General features: G+C 38.6%; 2 long non-coding RNA genes across 4 annotated transcripts; both read left to right on the top strand.

Moving 5' to 3' along the window:
• The first annotated feature begins 476 nt into the window (after positions 1–476).
• Positions 477–5,129, top strand: LOC111949092. Of its 2 annotated transcripts, XR_002875134.1 has the most exons (9): positions 477–491; positions 1,012–1,117; positions 1,259–1,330; positions 3,594–4,090; positions 4,173–4,255; positions 4,381–4,465; positions 4,543–4,659; positions 4,741–4,887; positions 4,970–5,129. It is a non-coding gene; the product is annotated as an uncharacterized LOC111949092 (long non-coding RNA). The 2 variants fall into 2 exon arrangements; XR_002875133.1 differs by lacking the exon at positions 4,543–4,659.
• Positions 5,130–5,865: 736 nt separating this feature from the next.
• LOC111949101 lies at positions 5,866–11,622 on the top strand. Of its 2 annotated transcripts, XR_002875144.1 has the most exons (4): positions 5,866–7,011; positions 8,931–9,068; positions 9,487–9,616; positions 11,243–11,622. It is a non-coding gene; the product is annotated as an uncharacterized LOC111949101 (long non-coding RNA). The 2 variants fall into 2 exon arrangements; XR_002875143.1 differs by lacking the exon at positions 5,866–7,011 and having other exon boundaries at positions 8,731–9,068.
• Positions 11,623–18,405: the final 6,783 nt, after the last annotated feature.

Below are 18,405 nucleotides of genomic sequence, written 5' to 3'. Positions count from 1 at the left end.
CATTTTTCGGTGGAATATCCCATAAAACAAGATATTTTGAGGACTAATTTTTAATTTGACAACATTTCTAGTGAGAAATATACCATTTTCTTTTAAAATATGCTTTCATTTTGTACATACATTTTGTAGTTTGCTTGTTTCGTTCAACTTTTTCTCCCAAAGGCTCTGTTACGTTGGAGAAACACGTTAACTTTCATTCATATCTGCAGACGTGCGCGTGGGTCACGTGACTAATATGATTCTCTTTTTTTCCGCAGAAAATGCCATAAAATAAGAGTGATAATTCATTAATTTATTTTTGAAAACATTTCTAGCATTATATATCCCCTTTATTTTCGTAATATTGCAGACATGAAGTTGTTTGTTTGTTACGTTCAACTTTTCCTCAAAGGATCTGAAAGCGTCTGATCTTTTCCATTCATATATGCGGGCTGACGTGGGTCACGTGACGTGCCTTTCTCTTTTTTTCCTGTGGAAAATCTCGTAAAAAGGTACGTTGCGATTTACTAATTTGTTTTATTTACATTTCTAGGGACCCGTGTATAGGTTTTCTCGTTCCGTGTTGCTGTTGCGGCGATCAGGCTTTGATTGACATGTGACAACAAACCGGAAAAATGTTGAGTTCAGGGACGGACCAAAGAGTTCTTTAAATTGATTTTTCTGCATTTTAATTTATTTACACTACGAGTCTAATGGTGTGTGATAAAAAAAAAAACTATAAATATTATGATAAATGAGATGAAACAATTATTTTGATGGAGTTTATAAAATATTAGGATCTATTATATTCTTTTTTCTTTAACTGTCAATTTTTTGACGTATCTCATATATTATAGTATTACAATGAAGTGCTCTAATTTATCTGTTAAAAAAGGTTTCATCACTGTTTCCTGTAGTAATTCTCAATAAAGTTTTAAATAGGATATATTAAATAGGATATATTATCTAAAGTAAACAGGCTTTTAAGCCTTCAATTTGCCCCAATTGACATGAATTGCGCATTTCGAAAAGCCAGTGAACGCAGCGTCATACGGGCACCCCCACCTCACTCCCCCGGAAACCCCCGGATGAACCCGCAGGAAGGCGCGCGGCTGAAGAACTCTTGGACAGCTGGAAGGTGGGCGATGCTTTGAACTTTTCTCTGTAGAAATGTAATGTTTAGATTTGGGAAACCAGAGATGGGTTTTTAGTAAAAACGTGTTGGCTGTTTAGGATTAACGTTGAATGACGAGGCGTTTTTCCATCTTACATTTAAAAGGCAGCAGGATCACGGTGAAGGCCTCTTATGTATAGAGGACGGGGGCGGAAACGTCACGTGGTCTCCGCAGAGGTAAGTTTCCTTTTGGGTCATTTAGCCAGAAACGGGGGTCTGCAGCCCTTTAAACAGCTAAGAGCCTTTCAAATGTCTCACTGTCCAGAACTCAGTAGGACACACAAGGTTTCTCTTCAGCCTTCAGAAAATCAAACACTCATTTGCATTTATGTTATTTTGGAAACTGGATAACTACTGGGGTTTACAAAGGCTTTTTTTTTTTACACATTGTAGATTTTATGTTGTTAGTACATCTCAGCCAGTATTTCTTTAAGGGCCTATATCATGCAACATCAACGTTTTAAAATTTTAAAGTGTATTATAATGTTAATTCCTCACAAAAACTAATCCACAGCGGTATTTTGATCCATTCACGCATCTCTCAGCATTCCTCTGAAACCCTCTGAGCACCAGCCCCTCCCAATTCACAATAAGAGGGTCCTCACATTGTGACGTCATCATAAGTGAGGAGCAGCCTCTTCTAGGAAGAGCCTGTGCAGCTAAACCGCCTCCAGGCTAACAGACACGCCCACTTTCTCAATGGAGCTAGTGGTGATCAGCAAAATGCTTTCATTGCACAATATGCACATCCATCTTTGCAAAAGTTTGGATGGAAGAAACGCAGAAACGCTGCCGACGCCGACTCTAGGTTGATGTCATGAAATAGGCGACACCCACAAGAAGAGAAAGGCGGAGCCTCAGAGATCGAGGTTTAGTTTATTCTAAATGGCTAGCATGGGATAGGCTCTCTAAATTGTGCGTATTGACCTCAAATTGATTTTTTGTGGTACGTTGTCAGGTTTAAAAAAATTCTTCATAAATGCTGGAATTTCTTAAAATATTGTGCATCACCGCTTGATAGATTATTGAAGCATTATGGGTACTGTAGTCAGAAGCCTGGCACAGTAATACTTTGCTTCAACTGTTGAGTAGATCACCAAGTTGAGTAAAGTTTGACTTATCTGACTGTTTTGTTTTGCGTGATGCCCTGTGTCGTCTGAAAAATAGGATATTTGTTTGAATTAAAAACATTTTTATTTTTTGTCAGAGAACCGCAAAGGAGGGGTCAAGGAGCCACTTGTGGCTGTGCAGCCTCAGGCTGCAGACCCCTGGTCTAAACAATTATGGCTGATTTGGCTGACCACATGTAGTTATCCTAGCATTGTCAACAAAGTTAAAGAGCCGCTCCAATGGAAGTCATGTTTTTAAGATCAAACATTTTTCTCTTTATTGAGAACATTAACAAAAATATAAACACATACACAATAATATAAGATTAAAACTGTTTCTGAGTATTTATTCAAATCTCAATGGATCAGGAGAAGATGAAACTGATTGTCTCAAAAAGCTTATAGTTGTGACGCTCTAACTGCCATGAATGGGCCAAAGTCTCTACTCCACTCCAATTCTGATGCATCCACTTGCAGACAAATACCGGTAGATCCATTAATGTCCTGAGTTCCCTTGTCTGAACTGGTATCTGGCTCAAAAGTGTACACATGGATAGCTCCAATGTTGCTCATTGATTTTTTTTTTTTGCTATGCTAATGTCGGCTAGGGCTTGTGAGGTGCTATAAGCTAGCGGGAGAGAGAATCAACAAATGGTTTATGGGAAATTAGCAGAGGCAAACATCTGCACCACAGCTCTGAGGTGAAATTCTTATGAGCTGCTGTGCTGCAGAAAAATGTCTTAAAAAAAACAAAATGATCGTAATTAAAAGAAACACTGGGAACGATTTTATAATAGCTAAAAATTCTGTTGGAGTGGGACTTAAAGTCCCACTCCAACAGAATGTCTGATTCCTGATTCTTGTATGTATGTATATACATAAAAGAACCTCGTGTTTTTTTCCCTTTCCTCTCTCAGACTGGTCAGTTATTTGGAGACAACATGTACAAATAGTTCCTGGACTGATCTTCTGCTAACTTTGAGATGGAGAGGCTGTCAGGTTCATCTGTTTCAGTGTCCTGCATGCTCTCCCTCCATGTTGGCTGTAGCAGTGGATGGAACTTGCTAAATGTACTGTTTTGAGAGCCAACTGGGTTGTGTAAAATTCTTTTCCACCTACATTTTTGATGGTATAAATGTTTTTCTTATGTAAACTTTTCTGTTCTTTTAGGCTCAGTGGTTATTTGGAAGATGCGTTTTTGACCAAAAACACTGTGGTGACCTCCTTTGTGAACTGCATTCATGGGGAAATAAAATATGCCTGCATATATGTTTTATTGTATTTTGTGTCATATCATCATGTTAATATACGACATTTATTTGTTTTGATAGAATCCTGGAGATGGGAGATGTGGAGCAGGAAAGTTTGTGGCAGCACCAGAGTCCTCCAAAAAGTCTTCTGGCAAAGTAAATGAGGAAGGATCGCAGTCTACCGTCGTGGAGTTTTGCTGAAAGGCCTGAACATGTTCCATCCATGCATCCATCTTCTTCCATTCATCAGGAACCAGGTTGTGAGGGCAGCAGTCTAAGCAAAGATGCCCACACTTCCCTTTCCTCCAGCTCCTCTTGGGGGACCCCGGGGCCAGCTGAGAGACGTAGTCTCCCCAGCGTGTCCTGGGTCTCCCTTAGGGCCTCTGCCCTTATTCCTGTTGGAGTTTTTTTCTAACCCCTTATGTTTCAAAAGTTTGCAAACATACATTTTGGTTGAAATGATGAGGATCCGAGGATGAAATCAAGAAGGGACAACATCAGGGAAAGGGACTGAACCGACTGAACAGCTTCCTCTCTTCAGCAGACACATGTTCCGAGTACATATGTGTCAAAAACTGGTAAATACTCATTGAAGATGCATCCTTTTTGTGTAGTTTGTTTTCTCAGTTTAATACATTTTGATCCTTTCATTCTGCACAGACATCCTCACCATTCAGGCCGGTGGCTGGAACAAGCGGAAGTCAGAAAAGCTGGAGCAGACGTGACCAGAATGATACCTCCAGGTAAAGATTGTGGTAATGTTGTAGATAAATGTTGGCTTGTTTCTTTCATGTTACTCTCATGCTGTTGATGTGGAATATCTCTTGATTTCTTCAGTATTATTAATACATTAATCTCTTCCCACAAGGACCAATCAAAATGACCCAGAGAAAAACACTGAAGGGCTTTGTCTGAGCATCAGGAAAACAAGAATCAGCTGTCATCAACATATGGTAAAAATCTTTTGTAACCCTTGTGCTATCTTGTGACCCCACCCTCACATTGACGTGTTCTCCCTACCATGACAAAGGTGGATAAAGGTGGAAAGATTTCATGGAATCCATGGACACCAGTGAAGATCACAAATCATTGAAGAAAAAAGGTTAAGAGCACTGTCTAGTGGGTCTAGATGACCCAACTTCCAATGGTAAAGTGCCTAGGATAGAACAAGGGTTACACTTTCTAAAGTTGTTGCATAACTGATCAAGCATGATGTGATGGATTGCAGGTTATGGTGCCATGGTAAAGAACTAAAGGCTCTATGATGTCATGCTGCTGACCAGACTGTGGTTGGTGAAGTCCAGCAGCACTGCAGGTCCTTGAAGTGTGGTTGAAGAGCTCTCCTCCCAGCTTTTGGAAGGTTCTGCCCCGCAAAGTCAGGAGGTTTCTCTTTGTGATCTGCATGGATGTCCGGGGCTTGTGGCATTTATGTGTTTTCTTCTTCATTTCATTTTTAGGCAGCACAGAGTCATTGATGGAGAGAGAACATGAGGGACTAATTGTCTGCTGAGGAGGAGACTTTCTGCAGTTCAAGCCCCAGCTCCACCCCTAAAAAAAGGCTTATATAAAGGAAAACCTCATTTCAACTTTGTACCAATAAATGACTTTTAATTGAAATGAGAGATTTTTTTCTGAACTGCACCAATGAAGGGTTTTTCAACCTAAATTTCAACAATTACATTGTTTTTTACCTCCGTTCAAGTTTCTACAACACTAGCTAAACATTTCAGTGCTCACACCTGTGCTGAAGACACTTCTCATTTTAACTCAAACGTTTGGCCTTTGATTTGTATGTCCAACACCTTAGAATGAAACACTGTCCTATTAAACTCATATAATAAATGTGCTATGCATATCCAAATCCTTTGTCAGGATACAGACTACATTTTAATTGTAGCAAGACTGAAGTAAAATGTAACAAAATGACAATGAGTTATCTTAAATTAGGGGTAAATGACATGAGAAATTAAGAATATTAGAAGTGTGGAGTGATACGTGTATTTATCAGTATGTTAGCTGCAGGAAGGGTGCTGTCCTTGACATGTTCCTTTACTCAGACAGGATGACAGGTAGGGAAGGGGGTAGCCGATGATCTGCTCCAGTATCTTCAGCACTGAAGCTTCTACTGCTCTTCTTCAGTTTGATCTGAGAGCCAGACCATGATGCAGTTGGACTGGCTGAGCGGTAGGTTGCCAGCAGCTTCAGACGTGCTGATGTGCCTTGTTGATAACGTCCTGGATGTTAGGAAACCAAGTTAGATCAGCTGAGATGGGGATGCTCAGGAAAGGGAAGCTGTGAACCTTCCTCTGTGCCTACTATAGTCCAAGATGACTTTCATGGTCTTTTATCTGCCGATCAGCCTTACACTATACAGTTTCCGCACTTGTCTACAAAGTTCACCTCAGTGACCTTTAATAAGTCTTTGTTATTGGCAAGTTAATTACTTATATCCAAGACATGGAGATGTGGGTCTAGTATGAGCAGGATTTGGGAAATGGCAGTTGCCAAGAACTCACATGAAGTTTCAAGGTTTTTCCCTTTATTTGGAGGAAAAAAAGTTTTTGTCCTTTGTTTGTTGTGCAGAATTGCAAACCTAGAAAGAAATCAAGTTGAAAGAATTTATATAAATGTATTTGCCCTTCTTTTGACCCTTCTACATCATGAATATTTGGTGGCTGTTGCTTGGCGACTCTGAGATCTCTCCATAGGATTGACATGGGCTGGGCCTCTCAATGACCTTGATATGATTGTTCTTCAGCCATTCCTTGGTTGCCTTGGCTGTAGGTTCTAGGTCACTATCCTGTTGGAAGACCCATCCATGACTGATTTGAAGGGTCCTGGCTTAAGGAGGGTAGGAAGTTCTCACTCAGGATTTTCCATTAATGGCTCCATCAACGTGGTGACGTAGCTCTGTGCAGAAAAATAGCCACAAAGCATAATGCTTCCACCTCCATGTTTGACAGTGGGGAAGCTGTTCTTGGGGTCATAGGTAGCAATTCTCTTCCTCCAAACCCAATGGTTGAGTTGATGCCAAAGAGCTCAGTTTTGAGCCAAACATTCCATTATGCAGAATAAACTCATAAAGCAAACCCTATTTTTCAGTGTGTGATTTTCATTTTTTCATAAATCTTAGGACAATTTAGATGATAAAAGTAATAAATATATGAAAACAGTATAATACAGTAAATATGTAAATATTTGATGTGATGAACAATGCTTATCTGATTTAGACCCAACATGGAATATTTTATGACAGACACACATCAAGTTGTGTTATTTAATGCTCGTAATTTAGACACAAATGATAGAAATGTTAGGTTTATATGTCAAAGAGGCCATGTGAAAATTTTAGTGCAAATACGCATGCGTGCGCGCCGTGCACATTAAGCCACCCCACCCCCACGTATCCGCGCGCCGGTCGGTTGGTGTTGGGCGTCAATAAAGGTAATCTGGTTGTCGCGCGTTCTGCATCTCTGCACGAGCTAAAGAAGTCTCAAAGGTAAGAAATGTAAACACAAGAGGCAGTAATGAAAATACTTTATGGTCATCTGAATGTATTTTCATCTGACAGATGAATGCCGCTGTTGTTATCACTGAGTGTGACAGAAGAGCGGTGCTGAAAAATACGGTGTGGGTACCGGATGTTCTCGGGTTGCCGGATGTTCTCGGGGTCCTTCGGGGTCCTTCGACCAATGATGACGTCACACTATTTGATTGGCTGTAAGTTGCCACGACCAATGAGTTAACGTCGCTAAGTTTTTTTAAAAACTTTATTGACAATTGCGGTATCATACATTAACAATGACATAAACGTTAACAACGAACAATAACGATGTAATCAATATTGCCTCGAAGATCAGTCACCATTGCCAAATATAACATATTGACATAGAAAATAAAGAATAAAGGGGAAAAAAAGAAACAATGAACATAACACACAAATAAATAAAAACATAAGTAAAATAAAATAAAGGAACATAGAAAAAAATCTAAGTAGTCTAATACTAGTTAAGTTAGGGGTACTCGTGAAGTTTTTATTTCTGAACAAAACTAAGCAATTTCAAGCCATTCTTCTTTTTCATATAATGAAGTGATTGAAAGCAAAAACAGAGCTCTTTATTAAATGTTATAAAAGTGGTTTGGTCTTCAAAACTTGACCTCACCAAGATGGCGGTGCTCTCCTCCCATGAGGAACCACGTGATGTCTCCTCTAGTGATATAACTCATTGGAAGGACCCTGAAAGACCCCGAGAACATCCGGCAACCCGAGAACATCCGGTACCTACAACGGCCTCCATCGAGAGACTGAACGTAACACGACTGCAGGTTACTATGATCGTCATAGAAAAATGTATTAATTATTTGTTTCGACTGTATAGTTATTGTGGTGGAGCAGAGGAAGGGAGGTTTGTGAGAATCGGGGTTACATTAGCTAATAATTATGGCAGCGCTCGCGCCACCGCCGGTTTCCCGGCAAAAAAAAGGAACAGTAATTTACTGATATATTAAAGTGTTATGATTGACCTATTTAGGGTTTTTCTCCAAATTTACACAAAAAACGTTGCAACAACGATCATCTCGACTTGGTTTTGTAAATATTTTAAAACAGTCTCTGTCTCAGAGACCTGGACTGACTGACTCCTCCCCCTCACGTTCCAAACAGGAAGTACCCGCTGGCTCCAAGGAGCCAAAATCCTGTAGACTTCTAAAGAGAAACAAACAGCTGTTACTCAGTCATTCTATGGGTCAGATTAACTATTCTTGTTGTGATACCCTTTTCAACATGTTTTTGCTAATTCCAGTTATTTGTTTTACAAAACTGTTTCTTTATCACAAGTTATTCAAATTATAGACTGACCAACAGATGCCTCAGTAATAGCATATGCCACCTTGAATGTTTGTTTGACAAATTCCACCAAGCTCACTTTCAGTGGAAGCAGTGTGGACTTTCAACAAGCTTACTCCTGATTGGCGACAGTAGTTGCCATAGAATTGATACTCAGATCAATCACTGTCAACTGGCTCCAACGTGGTGACGTCTTTATCACAGAGAAACGACGACAGAATTGAATTTGTTATGATGGATCTGGAAGGAAATGGGTGACGTCACACTCGCTCAAACCTTTTCTCTGATCCAGTCAAACTGCTTTTTTACCAGTTTTATTCCAGAAATCATTTTGGATAAGAGGAAAGACATCTTCAGCTCAAAACCAAATCTTCATGACCTTTTTTATAACTTTTCTTTTTAAAATTCAGAAATAATAACCTGCACATTCTTACAAAACTGTTAGACTTCAATTGCTACCTTAATTTAATTGTAAAACTAACAACCATTGTCATTAATATGGCAATATTTTCCCCAAATCTTATCAGAATGGGGAACTGGAGACATAAAAATTCTGCTTTTCCTATTTTCAGCTGACTCTGCCACGAGGCTCGACAACGTCTTCCATCAACTGTGAACGCTGTGGCCGCCAAAACATCCAAATGTAAGGCGGGCTACAAAGATTTCAGGCCAAAAGAGAACGCCTCACATGTGATGAAGTGTCTGTATTGGTATGTATTTACCATCTGTGACTCAGAGTCATTAACCAATTGTCGATCTGTTCACAGTGTTATATGATAATTTAAATTTTGACGATGACGATACAAAAATTGCTGCCCAACCTGCCAAAAAGTCCCGTCTCTCACCACACACATGTTGTGCCCCTAAGTTGCCCTAAATTCCCTGATCAAGCAGAAACGTGCTTTGACTGGATGAAGGCCTTGTATCAGGTATACTGGTAATAATAATTTTACATTCACCTCAGTCTGTTGTTGTTCCTCATTATTCATGGAAGCTTGATGACACGACATCTTCAATCTGCTTGAACTCTAGTTTGATTAGAAACTGTCATTTGTGAACCGTCAGCAGATCTGGTCATGTCTCACCAAAACAACCACACTAATCATTTTATCATTTTCATCCATTAAGGTTGGAAAAACCAGCAGCCCTCCAGTGCTTCAGCCGTCCAACCATCAACCGTTTCAGACATCCATCCTCCCACCACTTCAGCCCCACAGCCGTCCACCAGTGTCCCAACTCCTGACATTTTACTATCCTGGTACAATCTTATTTTTCTGCACAGTTAGCAAAAATGATATGTTTTTTAAGATATTCCTGTGTTTTTTTATCCTCAACAAATGTTTCTCCAAAGAAATGTGAAAATACAGAATTATTCATCTGGTGGTTATTTTTACATTTTCCTCAAATCTTTAACAAGAAAGAAATAATTCAGTTCAAGTTTACTTTAGCTTTTCTTTTTAATGGGCATTACAGTTGATATAAAACATATAACATGCAATTAAAATGCTTTGTAGTTAAAAACATTTTACACACTATTAAAAGATTCTATAAAATATTATTTAAAAAGAATCCTTTCCAAGAAAATGTTGACTACCGTATATCTTCCCATAGTAGCCCTGGCGTTTATTCCATCACAGACAGCACAGTGATGGTTAATGGGTTTATTTTGCGGCGAAATTTCATCAAGAAATGCAGACAAACACCAGCAGATGAACATTTCAGGATTTATTCAAATGATGAGAACATTGGATTGTGTTCTGATCAGCACTGGCTGTTGATGTTTCTTTTCTCCTTGAAGCATCAGCCTCCGTATCAAAAATCATGTTGGTTGTCATGAGGATCTCTTTCCTGGAGACACGCCCACCTTTCCGTCTTTGTGCAATAATTCATGTTCAAACCAGTTCTTCTAAGTTGTCGCTTTTCTTTGCATTTCCACCAGTAAAAAGTAATACGACAAAATGCTTGCAGAATTTGTAAAGATTTGGATTTTGTATTATTAATTTGCCTTTTTTAGTCTTTTATTATAAAATAACTATGCATTATTACTTTATTTTAACTAACACATTTATCTTAGTTTACAGTAGTTCTCCTAAACGTCTCTTAAACAAGTTTACACTTTTCATCTTTCAGAATGCAGCCGTGTGATTGGAGGATAAGATTAATATGCAATGAGGACATTTAAAGAAAAAAGGAGCAGTTTTTATTTTACATTATTACTATTTTAAAGTAGAACTCTAATGTATATAAATGCTTTTTTATTAATTTGTTTGGCATATTTACTGTGTTAGAGTTCTGATGATTGTTTTGAGTGGTAAACGTTTTTATTTTATTTATGAAACCCAGATGGAGTTAATGGAGTGCTCGTCATGTTTTATGTTGTATATATTATTAATGAATTTATTTATTTATTTTGAAGTGCCTATTTGCAAGTAAAGAAGGCGGGGTTATGGTTAAAATACGTGCGGACAATCCAGCAACGTGCCTCTTCAACATGAATTTCCATCAGTTTTTTTGCTTGGTCGCAAATAAATAAGTCCAAATAATAATCAGCCTAATTTGTTTTTTTGTTTATTTAAAATTATATAAATCTTTTCTAATTTTGTCAATAAAAGGACAAAAGGGGTAGATGATGGATGCATGTCCAAGTTTTATTATTCATGTTCTACAAGTTGTTAGATATTGATTATTTGATGCTTTTGTGCTATGCGTTAAAAATCAATGTAATATTGTAATAATTCATGAATATTTGAATAATACTAATATTTCCTACAAAGGATAATTGACACTAATCAAATTAAAACAGTCGTCCTGTAAGCACTGAGTGAACAAACTGTAGCCCATTGTCTATCACTGTTTGATTGAACCTTCTCTACTTTTCTTGTAGGGGGGGGGGTCATGGCCTCTACGCTGGATTCCAAAAAAGAGACAAAAAACCCCCCCGACCTCAACCCCCACTCTTAGTCAGACATGTTTATTTTTTTTATTTACAATAATAAATAATATACTATGTACATTTTTTTTGTTTTACTTTTTTATACTTAGTTTCCTTATTTCCTATAATATTTATTAGTAGTTGTTGTTTGTTGATGTTAGTTATTTTTAGCCCCTTTTATGTTAAAATAGACGTAAATGATCCAGATGCAGATATTCTAATATATAGACAGATTTATGAATGAATTATTCTCAACAGAAGTTCAACGCTATTGTGGTAGCAGTTTGACTGTTTTACTGTAATCTGTCGTGCCTCACCCACTGTCCATCCCATAAAAAAGAACAATTCTACATCATTAACCTTTTTTTATTTTTATTCATATGGCACATTCATAAATACAAAGTTATAAATCATACCCCCCATTTTTCTAACTTTATCAATGAGTTCAAACAAAACATGAACACAATAAGAAACTCTGACAATGAGAAAGCATTTAAAACATTCAATCTGTGCGTCAGTTTCAATGTTTTTGTGAAAAATTTCATAATAATCCCCTGGTTTGTTTCTTTCTTGTTGCTTTTTGGAATTGTTGTTTTGAATTGTTACAGTCAATAAAGTTTGAATAAAAAACAACTGCAATCTGTCATGCGACAAGGTACCTTCGCTCTGAAAAACATTTGATGTTTTGTTTCTTTAAGTACCTGCAAAACAAAAAGTTTGCATTAGTAATGGAAACATTAATTTCTGTAAAAAATAAAAATAAACACCTGTTTGTCGCTGGGCTTATTTTTAAAACTTAATCTTCCCGATAAACGTGGGAGCAATCACAAAACCAGTTTGAGCCAAACGTCTTTTTTTTATTATTTACAGTGTATTTCTTAACTCAACTAGTTGATGTTGAAAAAATACGCTTGCATGGACGTTACGACAGAGTACATCGGTCCCTAGAAATGTTATTAAACGTAAATATTAAGATCTTATTAAGACGATCTTATTTTACGAGATTTTTTTTCCACGGGAAAAAAAAGAAACTCGTGTCACATGACCCCACGTCAGCCCACAGATATGATGGGAAAGATCAGACATTGTACACAGCATTTAGACTTGTAGTGTGAATACTTTAACATGTAAAAGATTATTGAATAAAATAAATCGCTAAGTAAATTTAGAGAACTCTCCAGTCCGTTCCTGAACAACATTCTTCCGGTTTGTTTAAATGTCCTTCAAAGTCGCAACTACACAGCATGAAACCTATACACGGGTCCGTAGAAATGTAAATAAAAATAATTAATAAATAGCAACGTACCTTTTTACGAGATCTTCTATATGAAAAAAGAGAAACTCACGTCACGTCACGTGACCCACGTCAGCCCGCATATATTTATGGAAAAGATCAAACGCCTTCAGATCCTTTGAGGAAAAGTTGAACGTAACAAACAAACTACGAACTGCATGTCTGCAATTAATGGATATTATGAAAATAAAGGGGATATATAATGCTAGAAATGTTTTCAAAAATAAATTAGTCCACAATCACTCCTATTTTATTGCATTTTCTGCGGAAAAAAAGAGAAACATATTAGTCACGTGACCCACGCGCACGTCTGCAGATATGAATGAAAGTTAACGTGTTTCTCCAACGTAACAGAGCCTTTGGGAGAAAAAGTTGAACGAAACAAGCAAACTACAAAATGTATGTACAAAATGAAAGCATATTTTAAAAGAAAATGGTATATTTCTCACTAGAAATGTTGTCAAAATAAAAATTAGTCCTCAAAATATCTTGTTTTATGGGATATTCCACCGAAAAATGAACGTGCATCCGCCATGTTTTTTGCTCACGGCAGGCCAAACCTCCAAAGTCACGTGATCCTGAGAAGGCTCGTAGAAAATGAATAGAAAAATGAAACGTATCCCCCTCACAGTTTAGGGGGCGTTTTTGTAAAACTCTCACGCATTTCCATGTGGACAAATGTAGCTACTACACATTTTAGGATGAGACTGGGTTGTTGTGAAAGGCTTTGAATGTGTAGAGCAAGATTTTGTATTGAATGCGGAATGGGATGGGGAGCCAGTGAAGCTGTTGAAGGATAGGTGTGATATGGTTGATGGAGGGAGTGCGTGTGATGATACGAGCAGCTGAATTCTGAACCATTTGTTTATGGAGGGTTTTTTGTGGGAGACCAAATAGAAGAGAGTTACAATAGTCCAGGCGGGAAGTAACAAGACTATGTACGAGTGGACTGGGGACTGAGGGAGGGCCGGAGACGTTGGATGTTGCGTAGATGGAAGTAAGCTGATCTGGTGACGCTGTTTATGTGAGAAGTGAAAGAGAGACTACTGTCGAGGATGACACCCAAACTCTTTACCTGAGGGGAGGGAGAGAGGGTGGAGCCGTCAATGGAAAGAGAGAAATGGTTGGTCTTGCTCAGGGTGGATTTGGTGCCTATCAGAAGAAGTTCAGTTTATAAATAGAGTCCTTGATGGCCAGCAGGTGTGGAGGTGCTGATTGTGGGTATGAGCAGAAGGTGTTGTGCCCCTAGAAAAGGCATGCCCAACAGAACCACAACATTTTGTGAAACACATAATGTACATTTGTGAGAAACAGCATGCATGTCTGAAACACTTATTGTGCATTTGTGAAATATTTAGCATGCATGTGTGTTATGCCCCATTTGTGGTCTAGGGGTAGAGGGGCATAACATAAAAGTAATGGTTTTGTTCACCAAATTTGAATGAACAAAAACACCAAGATATTTTTTTTTTGGGGGGGGGGGGGGGGGGGGTATCCTTTTCATCTATAACTTATTTATTTATTTCCTTAATGGACAATCGTGTTTTTTTCTCAGATTGATAATTGTGTCTTTACATATTTATTTAGTTTTGCCTTTTTATCTTTTCCTTTTTTTTATCCGGTTGCCAGAGGACGAAAGAGCAAAGTATTTTATTATATTTATTTTTCATCCCTGCATCTTTAATGAAACGAAAGAAGTTATTTCGTTTTCCACTTTTCAGCAAAGAAAAAAAAAATCCAGAAGGTCAGAGACCAAGTTTCAAAAAAAAAATAAATCAAGTCTAAACATGAGCTGTTCAAGATCAAAGCAGCTTTTCTTTGTGCATAAAAAGATGCAGTTTGTGAGGTTTTCTCACAACGGCAATATTTCATGCATAAGTGCATTCACCCCCTGCTCTTGTTTGAAAACAGTCAGATGTGCTGGAATATCGTTGCATTTGTGCGTGCACTTAGAGGTGACTGCGGAGCCACATTTCAAAATCCAATTACTGCAGAGCTCCCACATCTAAGGCCTACATGCCAAATGACTAGGAGTGTCTGAACGTCATTCAGCCAAGTCCAACAGCTGACAAGAAGATTATGACCATGAGCGCTGCGTTTGTGCTTCACTCCGATTATATCATAAATAGCCAGGGTTGTTGGGAAAATTCAGGAAACCAGCAGAAGAGCTGAGCTACTGACTACCTGAACCCATCTGGGGAGTAATTTGTCCAAGAATGGTTTCAATAAAAAGGTTTTTAAAAATAAACTAAAATAAAAATTCACTCAAAACATTTAGGCTACATCTTTAAAGATGAAAATTGGGGTCTTTGGTGTTTTTAACATGCTCGTGTGGAATTTGTTCTCATGATGGAGGATGTTTATGAAAAAAGTTAGTCTTAAAAATTGTGTTCTTGAGTATTTCTTTATGCAAATTGTTGTGACTCAGAAGCAGACAAAAAAATGTCATTTGTAAAAGCTTGCAGCTGAGACGTAGGTGATATAATCCGCAGGCCGCAAGCTCTGTGCTCCGCCCCATTCTGATGCATCCACTTGCAGACAAATGGATCCATGTAGATCTTTGTTGTTTTCGTCTGAGATGGCATTTGGCTCAAAACTGTACGGCTGGATAGCTCTGATATTGCTCGCCATTTTTGTTGCATTGGTAATGTTAGGTTGGGGTTTTAAAGTAGTAGTAAGCCAGTAGCTGGAGTTACATCTGCAAAATATTTTTTATCGGATCAAAGATCGGATTAGAAATTAACTGTGTACACGATCCCAGAAAAACTCTATCCGATTATAACATACGTTTACACACCCTAGGCTTTCGGTTGGAATAAATCATTTTGACATGCGCACAGCTCTTTAAAATACCGGAAACAGCCATAGAAGTAGAAACAGCGAGTTCCGTTGCAAACAAACAAAGCTGTGGCATTGAGAAAGATAATTTTCTAAACATGCTTTTATTATTGTTATGATTATTATTAAGGGCTTGTTCGCTCCTAATTTTTCAAATCCAGGCGGCCAGTGCTTTATTCTTGGCCGAACGGACCCAGAAGAAGGGTTAGGATTAGGTTAATACGTGCCAACAACATTTAGATGTGGATGAACTTAAAAAATCTGTGTGGGCAATGCCGCAATCAATTTGCATCTAGGCTGCACGTAAATATGTGGGAATAACTTCAGCCTTTATTTTTTTCTGGACATGATTGGAAACACAAATTCACGTGATTATTTGCACGGTTCCTCAGGACAGTGCGGGACCAACATTTCCACATTCATTTCCACCAGCTCATGCCCCGTCCCAAAGTCGCTCCTCTGCTCGAAAACACAGTTCTCACGGGAGACACGGTCCTCCTGAGTCCTGCAGCTCACTCACACAGAGCAGCCAGACGGACTGCGGTCCAAAGCCTCTTCTGGAGCGCACACCGGTCCTGTTTCTGGTCCAAAGTCTTCTCTCAATCGCCACACCATCTACGCATAACGTCAAATCAGCGCAGTAGTGACCCACAATTGGAATAAACCGTTTGTATGCACCAAGATCGGATCAGCAATCGGCATTAGCCCCACCTATCTCGATCGGAGAGAAATTTAGATCCAAATGAGTCCGATCGGGGCAGAGAATTCCGAACGGCCTGTTTACACAACACGTTTTTATTTTGGTCAGGCGTTTGTTCTGATAACTTTTGTCTATGTAACCGCAGCTAGTGTGGAGCACATAAACAGATAGGTGACGGGAGGTGTGAGCCGGGACTTAAATGTACAGACAACCAAAACAATTCAAATTTACTTTAGTATTATTTTTGACACAAAAAAAATCAGACTAAATGTTCCACAATTTGATTTTAAAACAAACTGAAATATAAAACAGATGAGCTGGTCATTGATAGGGTTCAGCAGAGGGACAGCAAACCATCTTTTCCTCGAGAAGGTGCAAAAATCCCATCACATCATTGGAGCAGTGTCAATACTGAAACCAAAGTGATAATTTTCTTTTTAATTTTCCTTTATTTTTGTAATCCAACAGTGTTTTAATAATGAACTTGGCTGCTCTAATAAATATACACTCACACGCAATTCCTAATCAAGAATTCTTCCTTTGCTATTTTTAAGCGTTTTGATGCCATGTCTTGGTTTTTGTTGTCCTGTATTTCATATTTTGCACAGCTGTTAGAGGACTTTTAGTAGTTTAAATTTGTACATTTGTAATTGTGTCTTTTGCATAAAAAGCTGGGTGCAGGATATCCGGACTTCCTGTTTCACCCCTCTCAACGTGGCTTTGTTTTTTACCAACACAAGTTCAATCAGGAGAGATATTTAGAATGCAAATTAAGATTTATTTGTGATACAGACAGATGTGAATAAAACAAGTCCATAGACCTTTGAGGCTCTGGACTGATGACATCTTGGGGGTAATGGGATAAGCTCGGACCATAGATGTATAAACCCCAGCGCCTGATGCTGGTTCATGGCTAGAGCATGACAAGGCAGTGATCCATGTGGAGAACAGCCAGGGAAAACACCTGGAAGGTAGCGAGAGAAACATCTATGAATTTAAAGGCAAAAATATGATTTTATTGGCTGAGAAGAAGGGCGCCTATAAGTTCAGAGTGAAGACCTAATTTATGATGGCGTGTGAAGTGACGTAACAACCAAGCACACCTGGAATTGAGGTAAATCTGCCTTAAGGAAATCTCACCAAAGCTGCACTGCTATTGTTATCTTAACCTGTTTCTGCCCTACTTAAATAGACCTGTCTTCCTGCAACTCTTGTTTGCTCTTCATCAACTCTCCAGCTCTGATTATCTCTGGTTTGATTCCCTGGATCCTCCTTGTCTGCCTCTGACCCTTTTGACTCCCTTTCTGTCCCCCAGGCCTGCCTCTGCTTTCACCTTTTGGATTCTCCCTACTGGATCTCTAGATTCGGACTTGGCTCGGACTACAGAATGCTATTTCTTCTTCACTTACCCCTGCACTGGACACTCCTGTAAATTGCCCCCTATTCTCCTCCACTGTAAGCTCATACTCTAGAGTGCCCATCCCCCCTTGAACCTGCTACTAACCTGCTTTTCCTGTCTTTCTAGAACACCCTGTTAAGTGTTTGACCCACTAGAATCACAGACACACCCACTGAATTTAACTTTATTCAGGTGGTTGGATTTATGATTAGGTTCAACTATTTATTTAATCCACCCGCCCTTACATAAGACATACAAGGACATATAATGTCTAATTTGTGAAGAGTAATCAGGAAAACTGTTCCTACTGAGAGAAACTTGTATTTTCTTTTGTTCTCTGCCTGAACAGCCCTCAAAAGACATTTTTAACGAGGAAGAACCAGCCTGAATTCTGATGGGATTTTAAAGTTTTCTCTTCTGAATCATTAGGGCCTCTTAAACCTCAGTTCTTTGGCCCAGAGTTTTCTATGCTGCAGAGGTTGAGAAGTTCTTCATCCCTGGAGGCGACCGCATTTTTGCCTAACAGTTCTAACTCGGGCTGCAAACGCATGAAAACTGTAGTGAAATGCGGAGAGCCTCAAGTCAAATATGGGAAAAACAAACTGCTGATATTCCAAACAGACCTGCCAATTAGTCATAATTAAAAAGTGAAAACGACAGCACCCGAAGAATCTTTGGAAAGTCATAACTGAAAGTTTTCACACACAAAAAAAGTTTGAATGTCTTTAGATGAAGACTTCTGCAGCACAAGTACGCACACGGCATCTGTGTTGTGCAAGACAACATTGAGAACTGAGAAATTAAATAATAAAAGTCTTCATCTAGGGATTAAACCAAATCTTTGCTCACATGTGTCTATGAGCTTGCTCTGTACTTTTTATATG

Source organism: Oryzias latipes, chromosome 17, assembly GCF_002234675.1.
Source record: "Oryzias latipes chromosome 17, ASM223467v1".
Lineage (NCBI taxonomy): Eukaryota > Metazoa > Chordata > Actinopteri > Beloniformes > Adrianichthyidae > Oryzias > Oryzias latipes.
This window is presented reverse-complemented; position numbering and strand designations above follow the sequence as displayed.